We start from the raw sequence: 23,827 nt of genomic DNA on the forward strand, positions 1-23,827 counted from the left end.
CTGAGTTTGGACAAAGAATCTTGGTTAAAAGAGGAAAGAGAATTCCAAAAAAACAATAAGGCTTAGTTAGCATGTAGTGAAAGAACCTAGAAAGCAGTCTTTAAAAATCAAACAACAACAAAATCCCCATACAAACAAAATATAATTTGTGAAAACCTACCAAAACATTTTGGATAATACAACAAATATCTATATAAGAATATTTAATGTTACTACAAATCAACCACTCACTCTCCCAGTGACCAGTTTTAACTGCTGCAAGTAACAGTTAACAACTGATCATTGTCACATTCTTCTCTTTTTGTCACTATCAGTAAAATAGCATGAGTTAGCTGTTTAGCTGGTTACCAAGACCTGGAATACTACTTGCTAAAAAATATTTATTTGTGTTTATTTAGGATTTAATAAATATTCTAAAATATTCCAAAAGTAGGTGTGCTTTATTCTCTTGATTTTACCTAATTAAAACAAAACAACAACAAAAAAACCCCACACAAGCACGGAGAAGTGAATTACTTCAAATACTGAATCAAACTTTTTATCCTAAAGGATAAAAAATGTTATTTCACTTTTTTTAACAGGAAGTTTTCACCAAGGCAATGAAAGAAAGTATAGCAATTTCTTTAATGAATACAGCTCACTTAAGCAGCCTGCTGGAACATGGTGTAAAGAGAAATGGCACATATTGGCTTTTGCAAGTGTGGGTGTCCTGGTATTCTCAGGATTTTTTACCCACTCATATGAGTCAGTTTTATATAACACTGTAACATATAATTTCCCTCCTACTCACAAGCCAACACTTCAGAGATAACATCTCACCATGAGTTATTTAAGGAATATGGTAACTTACATTTTAATATTTTATAAAATGTGCAAACAACCAAATTATTACTATGTCAGCAACAAGCTCCTTGGCTTCCAAAGAAGCATTCCAGAGTGTTTCAGTACTGTAAGTGTTTTGCGGAACATGTTAAGAAAATATGTAAACTGTTTCTCTGTAATCAGATAACATAACGTCATTTTAAAATCTAGGTATTTTACCAAATATTATTCATTTTTGTAAATAAAGAAAATCAAGTAATTAGGCAGTGATTTAGCAATTACACTCTTACTGGGGGATTACTTCCATGGCTACTAAGTATAGTTAAAGAAGTAGGGTTCGGGCTTCCCTGGTGGCGCAGTGGTTGAGAGTCCGCCTGCCAATGCAGGCGACACGGGTTCGTGCCCCGTTCCGAGAAGATCCCACATGCCGCGGACTGGCTGGGCCCGTGAGCCATGGCCGCTGAGGCTGCGCGTCCGGAGCCTGTGCTCCGTGACGGGAGAGACCACAACAGTGAGAGGCCCGCGTACAGCAAAAGAAAAAAAAAAAGAACTAGGGTTCAAGAGAAATAGGATTGATTTAGTTTTACGGTATATCAAATATTACATTTCTGAAGGGTAATTGGAAAGGTACATATGCGAAATCAGATTACTACAAATATAAAGGGACTGCCCAGATCATTATCTGTTGTTTATTCTAAAAGTCTTTTGTTTATAGTATTTTGGAAAACACTGATTCTATGACTAGAGTTTGAAAATCTTAATTATATTGAGACATTTTCTATTAAATTATTTATCATGATGAGAAATCCTTCATTTTCTTTCGTTGGAAGGAAGGAGTCTCCCAAAGGAAAGCAAGAAAAGCAGATAGGAATGAAGGATGCAATTTAAAATAGCAAATAGATACAAGAGTGAATCTCTTCCCTTAGAGACTCTTGGTATTCTAAAGAGAAGCACTGACTTTATATCTGATGGGAAATTAATTCAAAATAAAAAATACTGTAATAGATGACCTCATGGTACATGAGTCATTTCCACCATACACAGTCTACTCAAATTAGACATGAACTGTTTAAAGCCCACAGATGTTACACACAGCTTGGGGTTATCTCAGGGTGCTCCCACTGCTGCTATGCGACTTTTTTGTTTCCAGTCTTGAACCGTAACATGTCAGAATCTATAGTATAACAGAATGCCATATCAGTATTTCACTGTGACATGAAGCTGGAATATTCTCATGGAAGGCAAGCTAATAGAATAGGAAGAGTACCTGCCTTAGCATGAGACAGAAATAGATCCAAGCCTCAGCTACATCTTTTATTAGCTTAGAAGTTTTGTACTTCAGACAAATTATCCTGAGTTGAGCAAACAGTAGGCTGTTTGTAAATTTGTTACAAAGAAACCTCTTTGAGCTTTAGTTTCTTAATGGGTAAAAGAACGTTATTAATAAGTATATACCTCATAGGATTCTAGCTTTCTGTATGTAAAGCTTCTAGCACCTAACATGTGCTTTTCAAATTAAATTCATGTACCTACTCCTTCCTATGCCCTAAGAAAGGGTACCATTCAACACTACTAGTACAGTAATACATTTTTGATTGTGGTAAAGTGTATAAAACATAAAATTTACCATGTTAACCATTTTTAAGTGTACAATTCAGTGGCATTAAGTACAGTCACAGGGACTTCCCTGATGGCACAGTGGTTAAGAATCTGCCTGCCAATGCAGGGGACACGGGTTCGATCCCTGGTCTGGGAAGATCCCACGTGCCGTGGAGCAACTAAGCCCGTGCGCCACAACTACTGAGCCTGCACACCACAACTACTGAAGCCCACGTGCCCCAGAGCCCACAAGTCACAACTACTGAGCCTGCACTCTAGGGCCCACGTGTCACAACTACTGAGCCTGGGTGCTACAATTACTGAAGCCCGCGTGCCTAGAGCCTGAGTTCTGCAACAAGAGAAGACACTGCAACAAGCAGCCTGCGCACCGCAAGGAAGAGTAGCTCCTGCTCACCGCAACTAGAGAAAGCCCGTGCATGGCAACGAAGACCCCACACAGCCAAAAAAATTTAAAAAAAAAAAAAAAGTAGTCACATTGTTGTGTAACCATCACCAACCACTATCCATTTCCTGAACTTTTTCATCATCCCAAACTGAAATTCTGTGCCCATTAGACGCTAACTTCCAATTCTCTCCCCTCCTCTCCCCGGCCCCTGACAGTCACTATCCTGCTTTCTGTCTCTATGAATTTGACTATCGTAGGATCTCATGTAAGTGGAATCATACAATTTTTGTTCTTCAGCTATACATTTTAAAGTGTCAAATAATCCAGTGGCATTATACTTAATAAAAGAAAATCACCTTTCAGAAAAACATTTAAATTAAATAACTGCATACATATCAACATTATAAAAATGCTTACATATGTTCAAAATACTTGGGCTAGGAAAAGGACATTCACTGACTAATCAATTTTATGGTATAAATTGGAAACTATTACCAGTATGCATATAATACTCTTTATAAGTACTAAGTAGCAGTATACATATAAAAGGATCCAGGAAATGTACATTAACTTTGTCTCAAGATAGTTAGTAATATCTTAAAATATAGGGGAAAAGTACAAGACAGCAAAAAAGAGTAATATGGAAGTATCACATTAAATTTTTAAACATGCTTTTATAATATTGTATCATAGCACATTACTAGGTAAGCCAACAGCATTATATTGGTGCCTACAGATGTTTTGGTATTTGTCTTAATAGAACCAAGGTCAATTTCAAAGATTTCTGGCACTGACTATAACACCGTGACAGTTTCCTATTAGCTCCCAGGTGGCAGTGTGGCCCAGAGCAGTAGCCCTCACTTTCTCAGCTCCAGAGCTCCCAACACAAAACCACGCCCTTTTTTTTTTTTTTTTTTTTTTCTTTTTGCGGTATGCGGGCCTCTCACTGTTGTGGCCTCTCCCGTTGCGGAGCACAGGCTCCGGACGCGCAGGCCCAGCGGCCATGGCTCACGGGCCCAGCCGCTCCGCGGCATATGGGATCCTCCCAGACCGGGGCACGAACCCGTATCCCCTGCATCGGCAGGCGGACTCTTAACCACTGCGCCACCAGGGAGGCCCAACCACGGCCTTTTAAAAAGGAACCTTACCTTGCCTGCAGACAAATGTACTTACAGGAACAAACAGAGAAGAATTAGTTTCATTCCAGTTTGAGTGAACAATATGAATCCTTTGGAATCTGCCATATGTTTGACTCAACCTAACTCTAACCCTGAATTTCCTCTTACAAATGAATGGCTACTGAAATATTTTCAATAATACCTGTGGTTTGGTTTCTATACAGCTCAGTTACCATGATAAACTGAAGGTTAACCATCTAAGTGTCAGACATTATTTGTTCTAAGATAGAAATCTTAAAAAAAAAAAAGGTGGGGCAGGGGATATATATATTGGGTTGCCCAAAGAGTTCCTTTGTTTTTTAAGTAAAAATAAATGACACATTTTTCATTATCACCAAGAACTTTATTGAACAACGTATTCACCCTTTTGTTCCACAACCTTCTGCCATTTTTCAGGCAACTTCAGAATTTCGTCTTCCCAAAACTTTTTATCTTTTTGAGTAAAGAACTCTTCCAGGTGCATTTTACAGTCTTCCAGAGAATTGAAATTTTTTCCATTAAGAGAATTTTGTAAAGACCCAGATAAATGGAAATCCGAAGGCGCAATGTCTGGTGAATATGGCAGATGAATCAGAACTTCCCAGCCAAGCTGTGAGTTTTGCCTGGTCATCAAAGAAACATGCGGTCTTGTGTTATCCTGATGGAAGATTATGTGTTTTCTGTTGACTAACTCTGGATGCTTTTTGTCGAGTACTGCTTTCAGCTGGTCTAATTGAGAGCAGTACTTGTTGCAACTAATCATTTGTTTTTCTGGAAGGAGCTCATAATAGAGGACACCCTTCCAATCCCACCATATACACAACATCACCTTCTTTGGATGAAGACCGGCCTTTGGTGTGGTTGGAGGTAGTTCATTTCACTTCCCCCACGATCTCTTCCATTCCACAACATTGTACAGTGTTCACTTTTCCTTGCCCGTCACAATTTATTTTAAAAACGGAAAGTTTTTGTTATGTTTAAGTAGAGAATTGCATGTGGAAATACAGTCAAGAAGGTCTTTTTTGCTTAACTTATGTGGAACCCAAACATCAAAGCAATTCACATAACCAAGGTGGTGCAAATGATTTTCAACGCTTGAGTTGGATATTTTGAGTATGTCAGCAGCTATCTCCCTCGTGGTATAATGTTGATTGTTCTCAATTAACGTCTTGATTTGATCACTATCAACTTCAACTGGTCTACCCAACCATGGAGCATCATCCAGCACGGAACTTCGCAAACCACTTTTGACACGTTTGATCAGTCACAGCACTTTCTCCATAGACTGCACAAATCTTTGTTTGTGTTTCAGTTGTGTTTTTATCTTTCTTGAAATAATAAAGCACAATATGCCAAAAATGTTGCTTTTTTTCTTCCATCTTCAATATTAAAATGGCTACACAAAAATTCACCAATTTTGATGTTTTTTTTTAAATGCACGCTGGTATGACAGCTGTCACAATACAATCTAACAAAATTGTTCGAATAAAGTTAAAGACAACTAAGCACTACTAGAGCCATCCTCTGGACAAACCCGAATGAACTTTTCGGCGCGCGCGCGCGCGCACACACACACACACACACACACACACACACACACACACACACCAGCAAGCTATCACAGACCCAGAACTGAGACGCAACTCAAGAGAGTGCTGGTCCAAATACACACCACACCCTCCACTCACACACCAGGACTTACAGAAGAAAATCGGCCATCTGCCTCTGATGGCCGTTCTCAGATAAGAACGGTGGCATTTTTCTTCTGCAGACCAAAGGGCTGTTTTACTTTGCACTTCATTGGTGGTTTCTTCCTTTTGTGATGACTGAAATCAACCATTCACTCTCCCAGTGACCAGTTTTAACTGCAGCCCAAAACAGTAACTAGTGATCAATGTAACATTCTCATTTTGTCACTATTCCCAAAAGTCTAATTTTTTAGTAAAAAAGATTTGTTACTGATAAAAATCTGCTATTCCTCTATGTACAATAGTCTAATCAGGTCTAACCTTTGAGTCTATACTTACACAAGAAGTGTTCACTTAATTTTGGGGTCTCAGTTACTTCGTCTTCACTTCTAGAGTATGCTCTTCCTGCCCTGTGTCTACTTTTGTGTCTGCAGTCATTCTGAAACCCTGAGGTTTCCAGAGATAATTCATCTACTCATTAATATTTAAATAAGTAATTCATAATAATTCAATCAAATATTTGAGTATCTCTTTTGAACTGGGCATCATGTTATCATTCCCAACTTCAAAGACTTTTAAGAATATGCCTGTGATCATAATGGTAGAATGGGTGAAACAGGAAGACCATGAGGCCAGCTGTGGCCAAAGAACATGCTGCTTTAGCTCCACGCCAGTGTTATTAAGTGCACAATACCATAGTAGGGACTACATAGATAATTTCTGGAAAGGCAGCCATTAAAATATTACTTTATTCCATTAGGCTGTTTTGAGGATTCATGAAAAAACACAAAGTGCTGATGGATTTTTAAATTCATCATAGAATGTTCCCTTATTTTAAAAATAAACTGCAGCTCAACCAAGGAAAAATTTAAAAGGTTAATAAGGCAAGTTTACAAGTGAAAATACTATAATATTCCTATAGATTTGCTGATCTAAAAGTTAAAGAGCCAACCAAATGCAATGTGTGGACCTTGTCTAGAAACAATTTAAAAAAACCAACAGTGCAAAGAAAGACATTTTATGATAAGTGGGGAAATTTTAATAAATATACTCCTCATTACCATTTTATTTGTTATGGTGATCGCTGATCAGTGATCTTTGATGTTACTATTGTAATTGTTTTGGCGTGCCATGAACCACATCCATACAAGACAGTAAACTTAATAAATGTTGAGTGTGTTCTGACTGTTCCACCAACCGACCATTCCCCGTCTCTCTCCTCAGGTCTCACTATACCCTGAGACATAATAACATGGAATTAGGCAAATTAATAACCTTACAATAGTCTCTTAAGTGTTCAAATGAAAGAAAGAGTCAGGGCTTCCCTGGTGGCGCAGTGGTTGAGAGTTCGCCTGCCGATGCAGGGGACACGGGTTCGTGCCCCGATCCCGGAAGATCCCACATGCCGCGGAGCGGCTGGGCCCGCGAGCCATGGCCGCGGAGCCTGTGTGTCCGGAGCCTGTGCTCTGCAACGGGAGAGGCCACAGCAGTGAGAGGCCCGCGTACAGCAAAAAAAAAAAAAAAGAGTCACATGTCCCTCACTTTAACTCAAAAGCTAGAAATGATTAAACTTAGTGAGGAAGGCATGTCAAAAGCCGAGACAGGATGAATGCTAGTCCTCTTACACCAAACAGTCAAGTTGTGACTGCAAAGGAAAAGTTCTTCAAGGAAATTAAAAATGTTACTCCAGTGAACACACAAATGTTAAGAAAGTGAAACTGTATCTTCAACAGAAATTAGCATACATGTTGATCTATAAGCACACTTAACTTTACTCCTCAAAGCATAAAAAAGCCTGAAAGCAGGTAGATAAAAAGCCTGATTAAGTAGGTTTATCTAAAATGAAAGTAGCAGTTAAGATCATCTATAAAAATTATATCTACTTTTTCTAGCTTTATTAAGATGTAACTGACATATAACCTGTAAGTTTAAGGTGTACAATGTGATGATTTGATATACATATATATTTTGACATGATTACCACAATAAGGTTAGTTAACACATCTATCACCATACATAGTTACCATTTTTGTGTGTGTGCTGAGAACATTTAAGATTTACTCTCTTAAGCAACTTTCAAACATACAGTACAGTACTGCTAACTGTAGTCACCATGTTATACATTAGGTCCAGAAATTATTCTTCTTACAACTGAAAGTTTGTACCATTTGACCAACAACTCCCCATTTCCCCCCACTCTTTGGCCCCTGGAAACCACTAATCTACTTTCTATGAGTTCAGTGTTTTTAGATCCCACATATAAGTGAGTTCATACAGTATCTGTCTTTCTCCGTCTGAATTAATGTCATTTAGCATAATGCCATCAAGATTCATCCATGTTGTTACAACTTTATCCATTCATCCATTAATGGACACTTAGGTTGTTTCCACATGGCTACTGTGTCTACTGTGAATAATACTGAAATGAACATGGGGGTAAAGATTATCTCTTCCAGATAGTGATTTCATTTCTTTCAGATATATACCCAGAAGTAGGATTGCTGGATCACATGGTAGTTCTATTTTTAATTTTCTGAGGAAATTCCATACTGTTTTCCACAATGGCTATACCTATTTACATTTGCATCAACACTGCACTAGGATTCCCTTTTTTCCACATTCTCGCCAACATTTGTTATTTCTTGTCTTTTTGATAAAAGCCTTCCTAACAGGTATTAAGTGATGTCTTATTGTGATTTTATATTTGCATTTCCCTGATGACTGGTGACGCTGAGCATCTTTCCATGTATCTGTTCGCTATCTGTATGTCTTCTTTGCAAAAATGTCTATTCAGGTCCTTTGATCATTTTTTAATTGGATTATTTGGTTTTTGAGTTGTATGAGTCCCTAATATATTTTGGATACTACCCCATATCTGATATATGATTTGCAAATATTTTCTCTCGCTTGGTAGGCTGCTTTTTCATTATGTTGGTTGTTTCCTTTGCTGTACAAAAGCTTTTTACTTTGATGCAGTCCCACTTGTTTATTTTTGTTTTGTTTCTTTTTGCTTATGCAAAATTTATACCTATTGATGTATGCATCGATAAAGCTTTTTGACATTGCCAAATCTCTCTCTAGATACTGTTATAGGGCCCTCACTGCTTGGGGAGGGGGCAAAACAATGACTTCACTCTACAACTCAAATTAATGCTATTTAGAATGTCAAGATTTCATTTCTCATGAACTAGATGACTCAGATTGTATGAAATTAATAAGTAAATTTTTGCTACTTATTTCTTCAGCTTTCTTATACCCAACTTCAAGGTTCATTCAGACCTTCATCTAGTTATCCTTATCTTATTGAGATGATAAGCATGGTGATATACACCATAATATTAAATTTTTTTTTTTTTTTTTGCGGTACGTGGGTCTCTCACTGTTGTGACCTCTCCCGTTGTGGAGCACAGGCTCCAGATGTGCAGGCTCAGCGGCCATGGCTCACAGGCCCAGCTGCTCCGCGGCATGTGGGATCTTCCCGGACCGGGGCACGAACCCGCGTCCCCTGCATCGGCAGGCGGACTCTCAACCACTGCATCACCAGGGAAGCCCAATATTAAAATAATTTAACAAAGAAACTTCTTGTAGCAAAACAACCAGGTGTTTCAATATTTTTGTTCACTGATGCAAAAATTCAATCTATATTCAGCCAAACTAGTAAGGATTATAACACTACAAAAGCAGTATATCTAAATGGGTATTATAACAAAAAACTTTTCAATTTTAGGAAAGAAAAGAAAACAATGAAACAAATTACATTGTCAAGTGATACCCTTAAAGAATACAAATGACTATAACATCGTCTCATACTTTTGGTAAAAGCCTTAAATACCACAAAGTCTTCTATTCCCCCATGCAGACAAATAATTAAAACAAATGGTTCTGCCAGGATTTCCAGAAGAAATGAAATTCAGTTTATTTCAGAACACCATCTATACAAAGAGTATTAACTAATGATGAAGGTACCAGTGACAGTGTACAAGCCTAAGCCTAATAATTCATTCAGTGACAGTCGTCTTATATCTTACCAGATGTGAATAAGTAAATGACATTTACAGCAAACCTTCTTCTTGTTCAACCATATACTAAAAACTACACATATTAGTAAGTTTGTCAATTATTTTCAGCCATGTTGTATACACATAACCAGACAAAAATACATATGTAAAAAAATCACTTAATAATTACTTATGCAATGTATCTAACACTGAGCTTGGTGGAACACAGATTCAAAAATATAACTCATGGTTATTTATCATCTTTGAAAACTAGACAAAACAAGGATAGGTTACCAAAAATATTAAATACTAAAACAACAACAGGGACTTTCCTGGCCATCCAGTGGTTAAGACTTTGTGCTTCCACTGCAGGGGTTGCGGGTTCGATCCCTGGACAGGGAACTAAGATCCCACATGCCACGTGGCCAAAAAATAAAACAACAACAACAAATGAAGGAGTATATCTAGAAAAAACACTTCTGGTTTCACATCTCAGGAAGACAAAAAACAGTACGACACAGTTCCAAAGTGAGGGGACGCTTGTGTTGCCAAGTCAAGAACCCCTTCTGTAAGTCAACACAACAGGCTAGACAGACTGACCATCAGCCAGCATATCCCTGGGTCCAGTCTGGCTGCAAGAAGAAATCAGAGGAGGCCAGTGCTCAATGATGAAACCCCAAATGGGGGTAGCACAGAGAGGCTAAGAGAGGACTGAGAGTCTTTATACCATTAGTTACCCTGCTATGTGGATTTCTTTTGCTCAGGTTATATAATCAAAGGAAATAAATTACATATAAAAATACTGTCATAAACATGAAACCATAGAACGCCTAGAAGAGAACATAGGCAAAACACTCTTTGACATAAATAGTAGAAATATTTTCTTGGCTCAGTCTCCTAAAGCAGAGTAAATATAAGCAAAAATAAGCAAATGGGACCTAATTAAACTTAAAAGCTTTTGCAGAGCAAAGGAAAACATCAACAAAACAAAAAGACAACCTATAAAATGGGAGAAAATATTTGCAAATGATGCATGTGACAAGGGGTTAATATCCAAAATATACAAACAGCTCATATAACTCAATATCAAAAAACCAAACAATCCAATCAAAAAGTGGGCAGAAGACTTGAATAGACATTTTTCCAAAGAAGACATGCAGATGGCTTATAGGCACATGAAAAGATGCTCAACACCATTAAATATTAGAGAAACACAAATCAAAACCACAATGAGGTTTCACCTCACACCTATCGGAATGGCTATCATCAAAAAGTCTACAAATAACAAATGTTAGAGAGGATGTGAAGAAAAGGGAAGTCTTGTACACTGTTGGTGGGAATGTAACTATGTCACTGTGGAAAACAGTATGGAGGCGCCTTAAAAAAACTACCTTAACTACACCTTAAATAGAACTACCATATGATCCAGCTATTCCACTACTGGGAATATACCCAGAAAAAACAAAAACATTTAATTCAAAAAGATACATGTGCCCCAATGATCATAGCAGCACTATTTACAATAGCCAAGACACAGAAGCAACTCAAGTGCCCATCAGCAGACTACTGGATTAAGAAGATGTGATACACATACACACACACACACACACATACACACTCCCTCTCTCTCTCTCTCATACAATGGAATATTACTCAGTCATAAAAAAGAATGAAATATTGCCATTTGCAGCAATGTGGATGGACCTAGAGAATATTATACTCAGTGAAATAAGCCAGACAGAGAAAGACAAATGTTATATGATATCACTTATATGTGGAATCTAAAAAATAATACAAATGAATGTATATACAAAACAGACTCACAGATACAGAAAATAAATTTGTGGTTACCAAAGGGGAGAGAGGAGGGAGGGACAAATTAGGGGTATGAGATTAACAAACTACTATATATTAATTAGATAAGCAACAAGGATATACTATATAGCACAGGAAATTGTACCCTTTATCTTATAATAACTTAGAATATAATCTGCAAATATACTGGATCATTATGCTGTATACCTGAAACTAACACAATATTGTAAATCAACCATACTTCAATAAAAATAAATAAAAATAAGAATAATTTAAAAAATAGTGTCGTAAAGAGAATAGGTTTTAGTCTAGAACATTACTGTAGCCCTCCCTGAGGTGACCTTTTGCAAACAGCAGGCTCAGGAAAAATGTTCCTTATTGAATGATGAGCAGTAATTTCTTAAAAAAATCGATGCTATGAATATAAGAAGGAAACAAAATGGAAATCAAAAGGGAAAACAGAAAAAAGTACCTATGAAGCAGATGAAAATCATAGTTAAAGATTGTGCCACAAATTCAAACTTTAATTACCTCTATAACACAAGATATATAAAGTAGAGGTACAGAAACTTAATGAAGTTATGTTAAAAAACAAAGAAATTAAATGTGAACTGACAGGTGTGAGAAGTAAAAGAACAATAAACACCACTGAAATGAAGACCAAATGGAAGTAAAGAGAGAATAGGCACTGCTAAAAAAAACAGGAAAGTATACATAGGACATGACTGAAAGAAAATTTTCAAAGGGAATGAACAGACCAAAAGTGTTTTAGAGAAAAAATAAATTATGAAAGAAAATGACAGAAAATACAAAGGATAGAGATGATAGGCCAAAATGAATAAAAAAACATAAGCATACTTGATGGCTTCAAAGAAGAAAACCAAAATAAAAGACCTGAAAAACTGTTCTCCATATAATTCAAGAAAAATTCCCAGAAATGATAGAAAAGTGTAAACTAGACATTAAAATAATATAGCACATCCAGAAAGAGATATAGATGCATCAACACCAAGACATATTCCAGAACTGGATTGCCAAAATGGATGGTGAAACCAAAAAAACCCAATCATCTCTAAGAAGAAAACAAAAAACCCAGGCGGCCCTCAGCTTGTCTACAGTAAACAGTGGAGCAATGCCTACAACATCAGCCAGAAAAGAAAGCAAGACTGAGGAATTTCTTACCCAGCCACTTTGTCATTTAGTATAAACTCTGTGTAAAGACGTTTTTAAAATGCAAGAAACTGGGGAATTGGTTTCCCATTAGTTTAGTCCTGAAAAACTTTGAGGCGATAACTTCAACCAAAGAACACTGCAGAAACAAAATGGACTGAAGGGAAGCAATGAAATTACTTAGTGGTTTAAATAATCTGCATACAGAAGAGAATGTAACAGTTACAGACAACAACAACATCAAAATTACATACCTAACAAGAGGTAAGAGGGGAAAAAGGCAAAGATCATTTAAAGATGGTAAAGGGGAATTCCCTGGCGGTCCAGTCGTTAGGACTCCTCGCTTTCACTGTCGGGGACCGGGTTCAAGCCCTGGTCAGGGAATTATGATCCCACAAGCCACATGGAGTGGCCAAATTAAAAAAAATTAAAAAATAAATTTGGTAAAGAAAATAATCTAAGTATATTGTAGAATAAATTATAAATATTTTAAAAAATACAAAGGTAACATCAGAAAAATAATTTAACCAATTAATATGATGTGCTGAGACAGAAGGATAGAAAGAGAAAAAGGCAACATACCAACTATCACTACACATAACTGGGAATAAGAAAACACTGCCTAATAAAATGGAGATACAAGTATATTATACAAAGCTATAGTTATAAAGATTACCAGTGGATTCAAAGTCTATACCTTTCAAATTACTAAAAGCACATACTAAACAGAAGAAAACTTGGATCACATGGTAATATATTTGGTGGTTCACAAAGTGATTATATAGTAACATATTTTTAGGAACAGAAACAGTAACAATTACTATGATGATGGAATTAACACCAAACATAGCTCTAATGTCAACGAATGAAAGTAAGCTTAATAATACTTAAGAGAAAAGACAAACTGAATCACAAAGTGAAATCTGACTTTGAAATTTAAAAAAGCATCTAAAGGAAGTGTCTCAAAAATGTTGAAAATAGAAAGATGGTTAAAAGGACACTAAAAAAAAATTATGGTAAGAAGAAATAGTTGTTGGAATATTAATTATACAATATTAAATTTAGAGTTCAAAAGGAAAGAATTAAGTAATTTTATAATAAGGCTATTATATAATGAATGACACAGAGTATAATCCCAAATGAAGATTTAACAGTAAAATTCATGCTCCCAGTACTATGGTGGTTTAGTTATTCTAAAAGCCCTTTCCTTTGCAAATACCTAGAAATATGGAAATTAGATAAAATACTATATTTTAAAATGCAAAGCTGGCCTGAAGAAAAGTAAAAAGAAATTTACAATGACCAGAAACAAAAGAGAAAGTCAAACCCAGAGTAACAGGTGAGTAATAAAGCCATGGGTCACAATGAATGTATCTACAGACACCATCAACAAGGAACCTTAAGATTTAACAGCCAAGCAGAGCAATAGGAATAGGGTCTTAGATCTACACAAAATGAACAGTGGAAGTGAGGCTCCTAAACAAAACATGAGCCTAAGAAAGCTACAACATAAATGAAAGTGGAAAAGGGGTGACAATAGAAAGAGAGATATAAGCAAAAGGAAACCAACAGGAAGTAGATTTATACATGTATGGTCAATTGCTGTGCCACAAGGGCACCAAGGTAACTTATGGAAAAGAATATAGACTTTTCTACAAATGGTGCTGGAATAACTGGATATCAGTGTGAAAGAAAACTGAACCTAGAACTCTCATCTCACCCCATATACAAAAATTAATTTGAGATAAATCATATATCAAAACACAAATGCTAAAACTATAAAACTTCCAGTACAAAACATAAGAGACCATATTTGTGATTGTGGGGTAAAAAAGACTTATTGGTGACAACATAAAAAGCATTACCATATAAGAACTGGATTAACTAGATTTTATAAAAATTCTAAAATTCTGTTGATCAAAGGATAATGTGAAGAAAAGTAAAAGGCAAGTTATAGACTGGGAGAAACTACCCATAAAACATGTATGTGGCATAGGTGTTTTATGCAGAGTATAAAAAAAACTCCTTCAAATCAGAGGTAAAAAGACAACAACCGGGATTTCCCTGGCAGTCCAATGGTTAGGAGTCAGTGCTTTCACTGCCACAGCCCAGGTTCAATCTCTGGTTGGGGAACTAAGATCCCACAAGCCATGCAGTGAGGCCAAAAAAAAAAAAAAAAAGACAACAACTAAAACATGGGTAAAACATTAATATAAGATATAACTATCTCATATAGATAGACAGCCAATAAGCACAGGGAAAGATGCCAACATCATTAGTCATTAGGAAAACACAAATTAAAATACAATGTGCTACCACATGAAGATCCATTAATTTTGAATGGCTAAAACTGTATAGGCTGAGACTTGAAGCACCAAGAACTCTCATATATTGCTGATGGGGTGGAAAAAAAGTTGGGCAGTTTTCTTACAAAGTTCAACAGATACCTACCCTAAAATCTAGCAGGAGAAAGCATGTCCACAAAAGGACTTGTTCAAGAATGTTAATACCATCTTTATTCATAAGACTCCTAAATTAGAACCAACCCAAATGTCTGTCAGCAAGTGAATGAATAAAATAACTGTCCTACATTCAGAGATCAAAAAAATGTATACGAGGGCCTCCCTGGTGGCGCAGTGGTTGAGAGTCCACCTGCCGATGCAGGGGACGCGGGTTCGTGCCCCGATCCCGGAGGATCCCACGTGCCGCGGAGCGGCTGGGCCCGCGAGCCATGGCCGCGGAGCCTGTGTGTCCGGAGCCTGTGCTCCGCAACGGGAGAGGCCACGGCAGTGAGAGGCCCGCGTACAGCAAAAAAAAAAAAAAAAAAAAAAAAAAAAAAAAAATGTATACGAATCTCAAAAACATGTTGAAAAGAGAAGTCAGACACACATAAATTATATGATTTCCATTCATACCAAGTTCCAAAAAAGACAACATATGGTACAGTAAGGGATTATAACTCATTCAATATATAGGATTGTATGAGCCCATACTGAGGAGGGAAGGACAGATGGATGGGCAGAGAGAGAGAGAAAGAGATTGTTGGGCAGAGGAGGGCTCTTCCTTAGAGTAGAATGCCAGTCAATAAATCAACATTTTAACAACTACATGGCAAAAATTATTTTAAGCAAGAATCATCTATGGATGCAAATCCAAGAGGAAAAAAATCAAATAAGGAGAAGCATATTTGCATGGTCTTAACATCTCATGTTAGTTGTTTGTTAAATAGGCAACAACTGAGCGAGGGAAAAAGAGTAACTATACATATGGTAGAGAAACTCTAACACTTTGACTAGCAATCAAAATTAATACCACCAGTGAGAGGCTGACAGATACAGTGTGCCTTCAAAAGCAATATCCTGACAAGGACAGGACCTTGATCTCACTTATGTACCAATCCAGAAAGGACTGATCTAAATCCTGTCATGAGAAAACATTAAAGAAATTGAGACACATTCTATAAAATAAACAGGGCTATACTCTTTAAAAAAAAATACTAATGTCATGAAAGGCTGTGGAACTGTCCTACAATAAAGGAAAGAAAGAGATATCACTAAATGCAAAAGCTGATCTGGGACTGGATCTTTGCGCTAAAAGAAAAAAAAATGCTATAAGGATATTATTGGTACAATTGACAACAGATACGTAGATTAAAGAACTGTATAGAAGTTAAATTTCCTGAATTTGATTATGTACTGTGGCTATGTTAGAGAATACCTTTGTTCTTAAAAAATACACACTATATTGAAATATTGTAGGTTAAAGGAGCATGATACATGTAACCTACCCTCAAGTGATTCAGAAAAAAAAAAAAACACTAACATGCGTGTGTATGTGTAGAGAGAGACAAAGAAAGAGACAGAGGGAGAGGGAGAGAGAATAAAAAATTAAAGGAACCCTAATGTTCATTGCAGCAGTGTTTACAATAGCCAAGACATGGAAGCAACCTAAATGTCCATCGACAGAGGAACGGATAAGTGTGATATTACTTACATGCGAAACCTAAAAAGAAGTGATACAAATGAATTTATTTACAAAACAGAAACAGAGTCACAAACTTAAGAACGAACTTATGGTTGGGGTGGGGGAAGGGTTAGGGAGTTTGGGACTGACATGTACACACTGTTATATTTAAAACTGATAACTGGGCTTCCCTGGTGGCGCAGTGGTTGAGAGTCCGCCTGCCGATGCAGGGGACGCGGGTTCATGCCCCGGTCCGGGAAGATCCTACATGCCGTGGAATGGCTGGGCCCGTGAGCCGTGGCCGCTGGGCCTGCGCATCCGGAGCCTGTGCTCCGCAACGGGAGAGGCCACGATAGTGCGAGGCCCCCGCTTGCCACAGCTAGAGAAAGCCCTCGCACAGAAACAAAGACCCAACACAGCCATAAATAAATAAATAAATAAATAAATAAATAAATAAATAAAGTTCATTCTGCAAGTATTTAAAAAAAAAAAATGAAAAAAAAAAAAACTGATAACCAACAAGGACCTACTGTACAGCACAGGGAACTCTGCTCAATATTATGTAACAACCTAAATGGGAAAAGAATTTGAAAAGGAATAGATACATGTATATGTATAACTGAATCACTTTGCTGTACACCTGAAACTATCACAACATTGTTAATCAACTATACTTCAATATAAAATAAAAAGTTAAAAAAAAGGTAAAGGAAAAGTGTCAAAATGTTTAAAATTAAACTAGATAAAAGGTATATGAAAGTTATTTCTATACTTTTCTTAATAACTTCTCTATAAGTTAAAATTATTTCAAAGTAAAAAGTTAAAAAATATTGAGAGGGACTTCCCTGGTGGTGCAGCGGTTAAGAATCTGCCTGCCAATGTAGGGGACACAGGTTCAAGCCCTGGTCTGGAAAGATCCCACATGCCGTGGAGCAACTAAGCCCGTGTGCCACAACTACTGAGCCTGCATTCTATAGTCTGCGAGCCACAACTACTGAGCCCGCGTGCTACAACTACTGAAGCCCACGTGCCTAGAGCCCGTGCTCCACAACAAGAGAAGCCACCGCAACGAGAAAACCCGTGCACCACAAGGAAGAGTTGCCCCTGCTCGCCGCAAATAGAGAAAGTCCACAAGCAGTAACGAAGATCCAATGCAGCCAAAAATAAATAAATAAAATAAATTTAAAAAAAAATTAAGAGAGCATCAAGTAACTAATATAAAACAATACATTCTGGTGACAGACATCAGATCAGTGGTTGCCTAATTCAAGGGGAAGGAGTTGACTAAAAAGAGGCCTATTCTGGGTAATGGAAGTATTCTGTACCTGACATGTTTGAAAACACAGAAGTGTATATATATATATATATATATATATATATATATATATATATATATATATCAGAATTCACTGAACTGTACAGCTAAAATCTGTGCATTTTACTGAATTTAATTATACCTAAAATTTTTTAAAAGCCAATAAGGAAACTTAAGGTTTGGCATGGGGAGAAAATTAATGATCAAAATTCATAATCATAAGCCTACCTAAAAATGAATTTGATACTGCCTATGTGACCTGGAAAACCTTAAACCAAAGACTTAACTTTGTAAGTCCTTCCTAAAAGAATCTACCCACTATTTAGGTTTCTCAAAATTCCAAGAGATTAAGATTACCTAATTATTAAAACAAAATTTTTTTAAATTAGCAAATACATTGGGAAATAAGCTATCATGAACAACAATAACAACAAAAGGTAAAATTAGCCTCCAAAACACTTTGGATATGTAAAATAAGTATATTCTAGATATTTACAGAAATAAGAGATGAAATTAAAACATGGCAAGAAACAAGATACCAACATCATAACGAGGCAGATAGAAACTGGATATTCTAGGGCTTAAAAATACACTATGTGACATTAAGAACAGAAAATAAAATGTTCCTATTCTCCAATTTCAAGAAAGGAACGGACTGACTGTTCTTTGACATTAGTCGGCTAATCTCTACACTATACTCTGAAGTTCAGCAAGTCATTAAACACTCCTGTTTTTTACAGTCTACAGACTTCCCCCCAAACCAGATACAATACTAACTCTTTGCTTTGTTTGGAGAGCCATGTCCAAGGAGCTCAGTTCTCCCTTGCTTAGCAAGTAATAAATTCAACTTCTTTGTTTCAGACGGTTTTTTTTTTGGCCACGCCACACGGCTTCTGGGGTCTTAGTTCCCCAACCAGAGATTGAACCCCAGCCCTTAGCAGTGAAAGCGCAGAGTGCTTAACCAAGGGACTGCCAAGGAATTCCCTGTGTCAGACATATTGTGTGGGTTTTGGTTTAAGATATTTTGAGTGATGGTCTCTTCCTTAAGAGAATTCAATAGATTAATTTACAGCAAAAGATAGTATTAGTTAACAAGACTATGGATAAACAAAAATATCCAACTGAAGCAGAGAAATTTCAAATAAGAAAAGAGAAGATAAGAGATATATGGGACACTGAGAAAAGGTCTAACATAGGTATAACCGGAGGCAAGGAGTATTAAGAATGAGCAAAAATAACAGTTGAGAGTATTAAAAATGAGCAAAAATAACAGTTGAAGAGAAAACAACTGAGGATTATCCAAAACTAATGAATGATATCAGCCCACAGATTAAGAAGTATAAATGCAAAGAAAACCACTTAGGCACATCATAGTAAAATTTTGGATAGCTGAACAAAGAGAAAACCTTAAAATCAGCAGGGGGCAGGGGGAAGACGTTTATAACAGCACCAAAAATATTAAATGCCTAGGAATAAATTTAATGATATATGTGAAAGAACTATATATTGAAAATAACAAAAAAATTACTGAAAAAGAAATAAGGGAAAGAATAATTGAGATGAAGTAACTGCAGGGCAATTAAAGAAATGGAAGAATAGGACTTCCCTGGTGGTGCAGTGTTTAAGAATCCCCCTGCCAATGCAGGGGACATGGGTTCGAGTCCTGGTCCGGGAAGATCTACATGCCACAGAGCAACTAAGCCTGTGTGCCACAACTACTGAGCCTGTGCTCTAGAGCCCGTGAGCCACAACTACTGAAACCCGTGTGCTACAACTACTGAAGTGTGCATGCCTAGAGCCCATGCTTCACAACAAGAGAAGCCACCGCAATGAGAAGCCCGCGCATTGCAATGAAGAGTAGCCCCCACTCACCACAAGCAAAGAAAGCCCTCACACAGCAATGAAGACCCAACGCAGCCAATAAATAAATAAATAAATAAATTGTGATGGTTCAATTATATTCCATATACAAAAGTAAATAAATAAATAAATAAATAAAACCAATCAATCCACCATCACCTCTACCTTATAACATATACAAAAATCAATTCCAAGTTGATTGTAGGGAATTCCCTGGTGGACTGGCGGTTAGGAATCCGCACTTTCACTGTCAAGGGCTCGGGTTCAATCCCTGGTCAAGGAACTAAGATCCCGCAGGCCACAAGCCCAAACAAACAAGCAAACAAAAAACCCAAGTAGATTGTAGATCTAAATGTAAAAAAGAGACAAAAAAGTTTTTAGAAGAAAACACAGGAAATTATCTTCACAACCTTGTAATAGACAAAGATTTCTTAAACAGGATGCAAAAAGTGTCAGCCATAAAAGACAACACCAATAAAGAGTATTTAACAGGACACTAAATGTGAGAATGTCTGCTTATCAAAAGGCATAATTAAGAGAGTGAAAAGGCAATCCATAGCCTGAGAAAAATCATTTGCAACACAGACACAAAAGACTCATCCAGAATATAAATCTGATAAGTCTCTATTAAATGATAAGAAAAAGGCAGGCAGGTAACCCAGGAGAAAAATGGATAAGACATGAACAAGCACTTAACATAAGAGGATACCCAAATGGCTAATAAGCATACGAAAAGGTGTTAAGCTTCATTTGTCATCAGAAAAATGTACCTGAGAATTCAATGGATATCACTATATCCCTATAAGAATACCTAAAATGACACTGAAGATAAGCAATACGAGGTACTGGTGAGGCTGTGGTACAAATGGAACTCTTACCCACTGTTGACACAAGTATAAGTTGGTTAAATCACTTTGAAAACTGTTTGGCTAAGTTATGGGTTGAACTGTGCCCCCCAAAATTCATATGTTGAAGTCTTAGCTCCAGTCCCTCAGAAAGTGACCTCATTTGGAAATAGGGTCATTACTGATGTAATCAGTAATTAAGTCATTAGGGTGGGCCCAAATCCAATATGACTGATGTCCTTATAAGAAGGGAAATTTCTGACACAAATAGAGGGAAGATGATGTGAAAAGACATTGGAAGAAGATACACATCTAAAAGCCAAGGAGAGAGACCTGGACTTCTCCCCCTTATGCATGCTCAGAGCAAGGTCTGGGCACAGAATAAGTCCCGGTGGAACTCGAGACAAGGCAAGTCTTTAAGGCCCGAACCAGCCGGTGGGAGCCGGGAGAAGGGCCCCACCCCTGCCGGCCGGCTGCAGCAGGGGCCTGGCTCTAGACCCTCGCAGACACGCTCCAGTTTTCCAGAGGAGAACTGGGGGTAAGAGGAGGGGGAACTGGAGGGGGGGAGGTGAGTAACAATTGTTGTTTTTAAAAGCATCTACCAACATCACAGTCCTGAGAAGGAATCAGCTCACAGTCCTGAGAAGGAATCAACTCTGCCAACACCTTGATTTTGGAATTCTAGCCTCAAGAACCGTGAGACAATAAATTTCAGTTGCTCAACCCACCCAGTTATGGTACTTCGTTATGACACCCCAGACAAACTAACAGAGGCAGCATCTACTTAGTGGAATATATGCATATTTACAACCAACGATTCCTCTTCTTGGTACATGCACAACAGAAATGTGTGTATATGTTTGCCAAAAGAATTGTCTAAGAATGTTCATAGCATTGTTATTTTTAAGAGCTCCAAACTAGAAACAACCCAAGTGCTCATCAACAGTAGAATGAATAAATAAATTATGGTATATGTACACAATGGAATTTTATATAGCAATGAGAATGAACCAATTACAACTACATGCGACACTATGGAAGGATCTCGCAATGATGTTGAATGAGAAAAGTCAGACACAAAAGAGTACATACCGGGCTTCCCTGGTGGCACAGTGGTTAAGAATCTGTCTGCCAATGCAGGGGACATGGGTTCAAGCCTGGTCCGGGAAGGTCCCACATGCCACGGAGCAACTAAGCCCGTGCACCACAACTACTGAGCCCACGTGCCTAGAGCCCAAGCTCCACAACAAGAGAAGCCACCGCAATGAGAAGCCCGCGCACCACAACAAAGAGTAGCCCACGCTCACCGCAGCTAGAGAAAGTCCGCACACAGCAACGAAGAACCAATGCAGCCAAAAATAAATTAATTAAATAAATAAAAATTTAAAAAGAGTACATATGGATGATTACAATTAACATAGTTGAACATATAAAAGTAATCTGTGGTGTGAGAAGTCAGGATAGTGGTTACCTTTGGAAAGGAGGGAGGCAGTAGTGATTGGGAGAAGGCAAAAGGAAGGTTTCTGGGATGCAGGTAACGTTCTATTCTTGATTGTGGTGATGGCTATATGGTGAAAATTCTTCAAATTACATGCTTATGATCTGCACACACTTCTCCATATATGTTATTCATTGTTAAAAAAAGTTCTTTAAAGCTGAGTATGTGAGTTAACAGATTAGAAAAGCTGAATCATAAACTATAAGAGAGATCTTAAGAACAGCCATAGGGTCTTCCCTGGTGGTCCAATGGCTAAGACTCCGAGCTCCCAATGCAGGGTACCCAGGTTCGATCCCTGGTCAGGGAACTAGATCCCACAGGCCTCAACTAAAGATCCCACATGCCACAACTAAAAGATGCCACACGTGGCAACAAAGGTCCCGTGTGCCGCAACTAAGACCCAGCACAGCCAAATAAATAAATTAAATAAATAAAACTTTATTGGGTTGGCCAAAAAGTTCGTTTGGGTTTTTCTGTAACAGCTTGCAGAAAAACCCGAATGAACTTTTTGGTCAACCCCATTTAAAACAACAACAACGAAACAGCCATAATGTAGCCCAGATAGGCATAGAAAATATGAGACATTAATGGAAGCATAGAATAAAGTGAAATGGTCAAGTATAAGTCTAATTGGAGTAGCAGAAGAAGAACATAAAGAGAATGGGTAAGAATCAATATTTGAAGAGTGAGAATTTCCCGGAATCAACATGGCACAAATCTCAGATTAAAAACATACAATAATCTCAAGCAGGATAAATAAAAAGAAAACCATATAGAATAAATTATAGCAAAACTGCAGAACTCCAAAGACAAAGACAAAATCTTAAAATCAGATACAGATAAAAGATGGTTTACAAAGAAATGAAAATTAGACTGATTCTTTTTTTTTTTTTGAAAATTTCCAAACTCACATAAAAGTCAAAATGAATAATACAATGAACACATTTATACCACTCAAGTGTTCAGTCACACTGTTAATATTTTGGCCGACCCCCTCAAAGTTTCTCTAAACATATACATGCCTTTCCCTTTTGGGAAAATGTAGAAAATAGGCTGTAGATAGCAGGATTCTTCATCCCCAAATTCTTTATCATGCATTTCCCAGGAACAAGAACATTCTTATATTCAACTATAACACCATTACCACATCTAAGGTAATCAACATAAATTCAATAACAGCACTCTAATTGAGGCCAGATGAAGTTTTCCCAGTTAACCCAAAAGTGACCTTTAAAGTTTTTCTTCTTACTTATTCAGGATCTAATCAAGGTTTATGCATTACTTTCAGTTGTTCTAGCTCTTAGGTTGCTTCTCAATTTAGAACATTCCCACCACTTCCCTTGGTTCTCCATGACATTTAATCATTTGAAGAGATCAGGTCAGTTGTCCTGAAAAATCCTGAAAAAATGTCCCACATGCTGAACTGGTTTGACTGTTTCCTCAGGATTATCAGGTCAAGTATTTCTAGGAAGAACACCACGTAAGAATGTTATACACTGGGACTTGCCTGTTGGCGCAGTGGCTGAGTCCACCAGCCAATGCAGGGAACACGGGTTCGATCCCTGGTCCCGGAGGATCCCACTTGCCGTGTAGCAGCTAGGCCCGTGAGCCACAACTACTGAGCCTGTGCTTTAGAGCCCTCGAGCCACAACTACTGAGCCTGCCTGCCATAAGTACTTAAGCCCACATGC

General features: G+C 37.5%; 1 protein-coding gene across 3 annotated transcripts in view; it reads right to left on the minus strand.

Annotated features, from left to right (window-relative positions):
• ZRANB3 (zinc finger RANBP2-type containing 3) overlaps positions 1–23,827 on the minus strand; it is a 263,915-nt gene that overhangs the window by 221,885 nt on the left and 18,203 nt on the right. The window lies entirely within an intron of this gene.

The sequence above is a fragment of the Mesoplodon densirostris genome, chromosome 8 (genome assembly GCF_025265405.1).
Source record: "Mesoplodon densirostris isolate mMesDen1 chromosome 8, mMesDen1 primary haplotype, whole genome shotgun sequence".
NCBI lineage: Eukaryota > Metazoa > Chordata > Mammalia > Artiodactyla > Ziphiidae > Mesoplodon > Mesoplodon densirostris.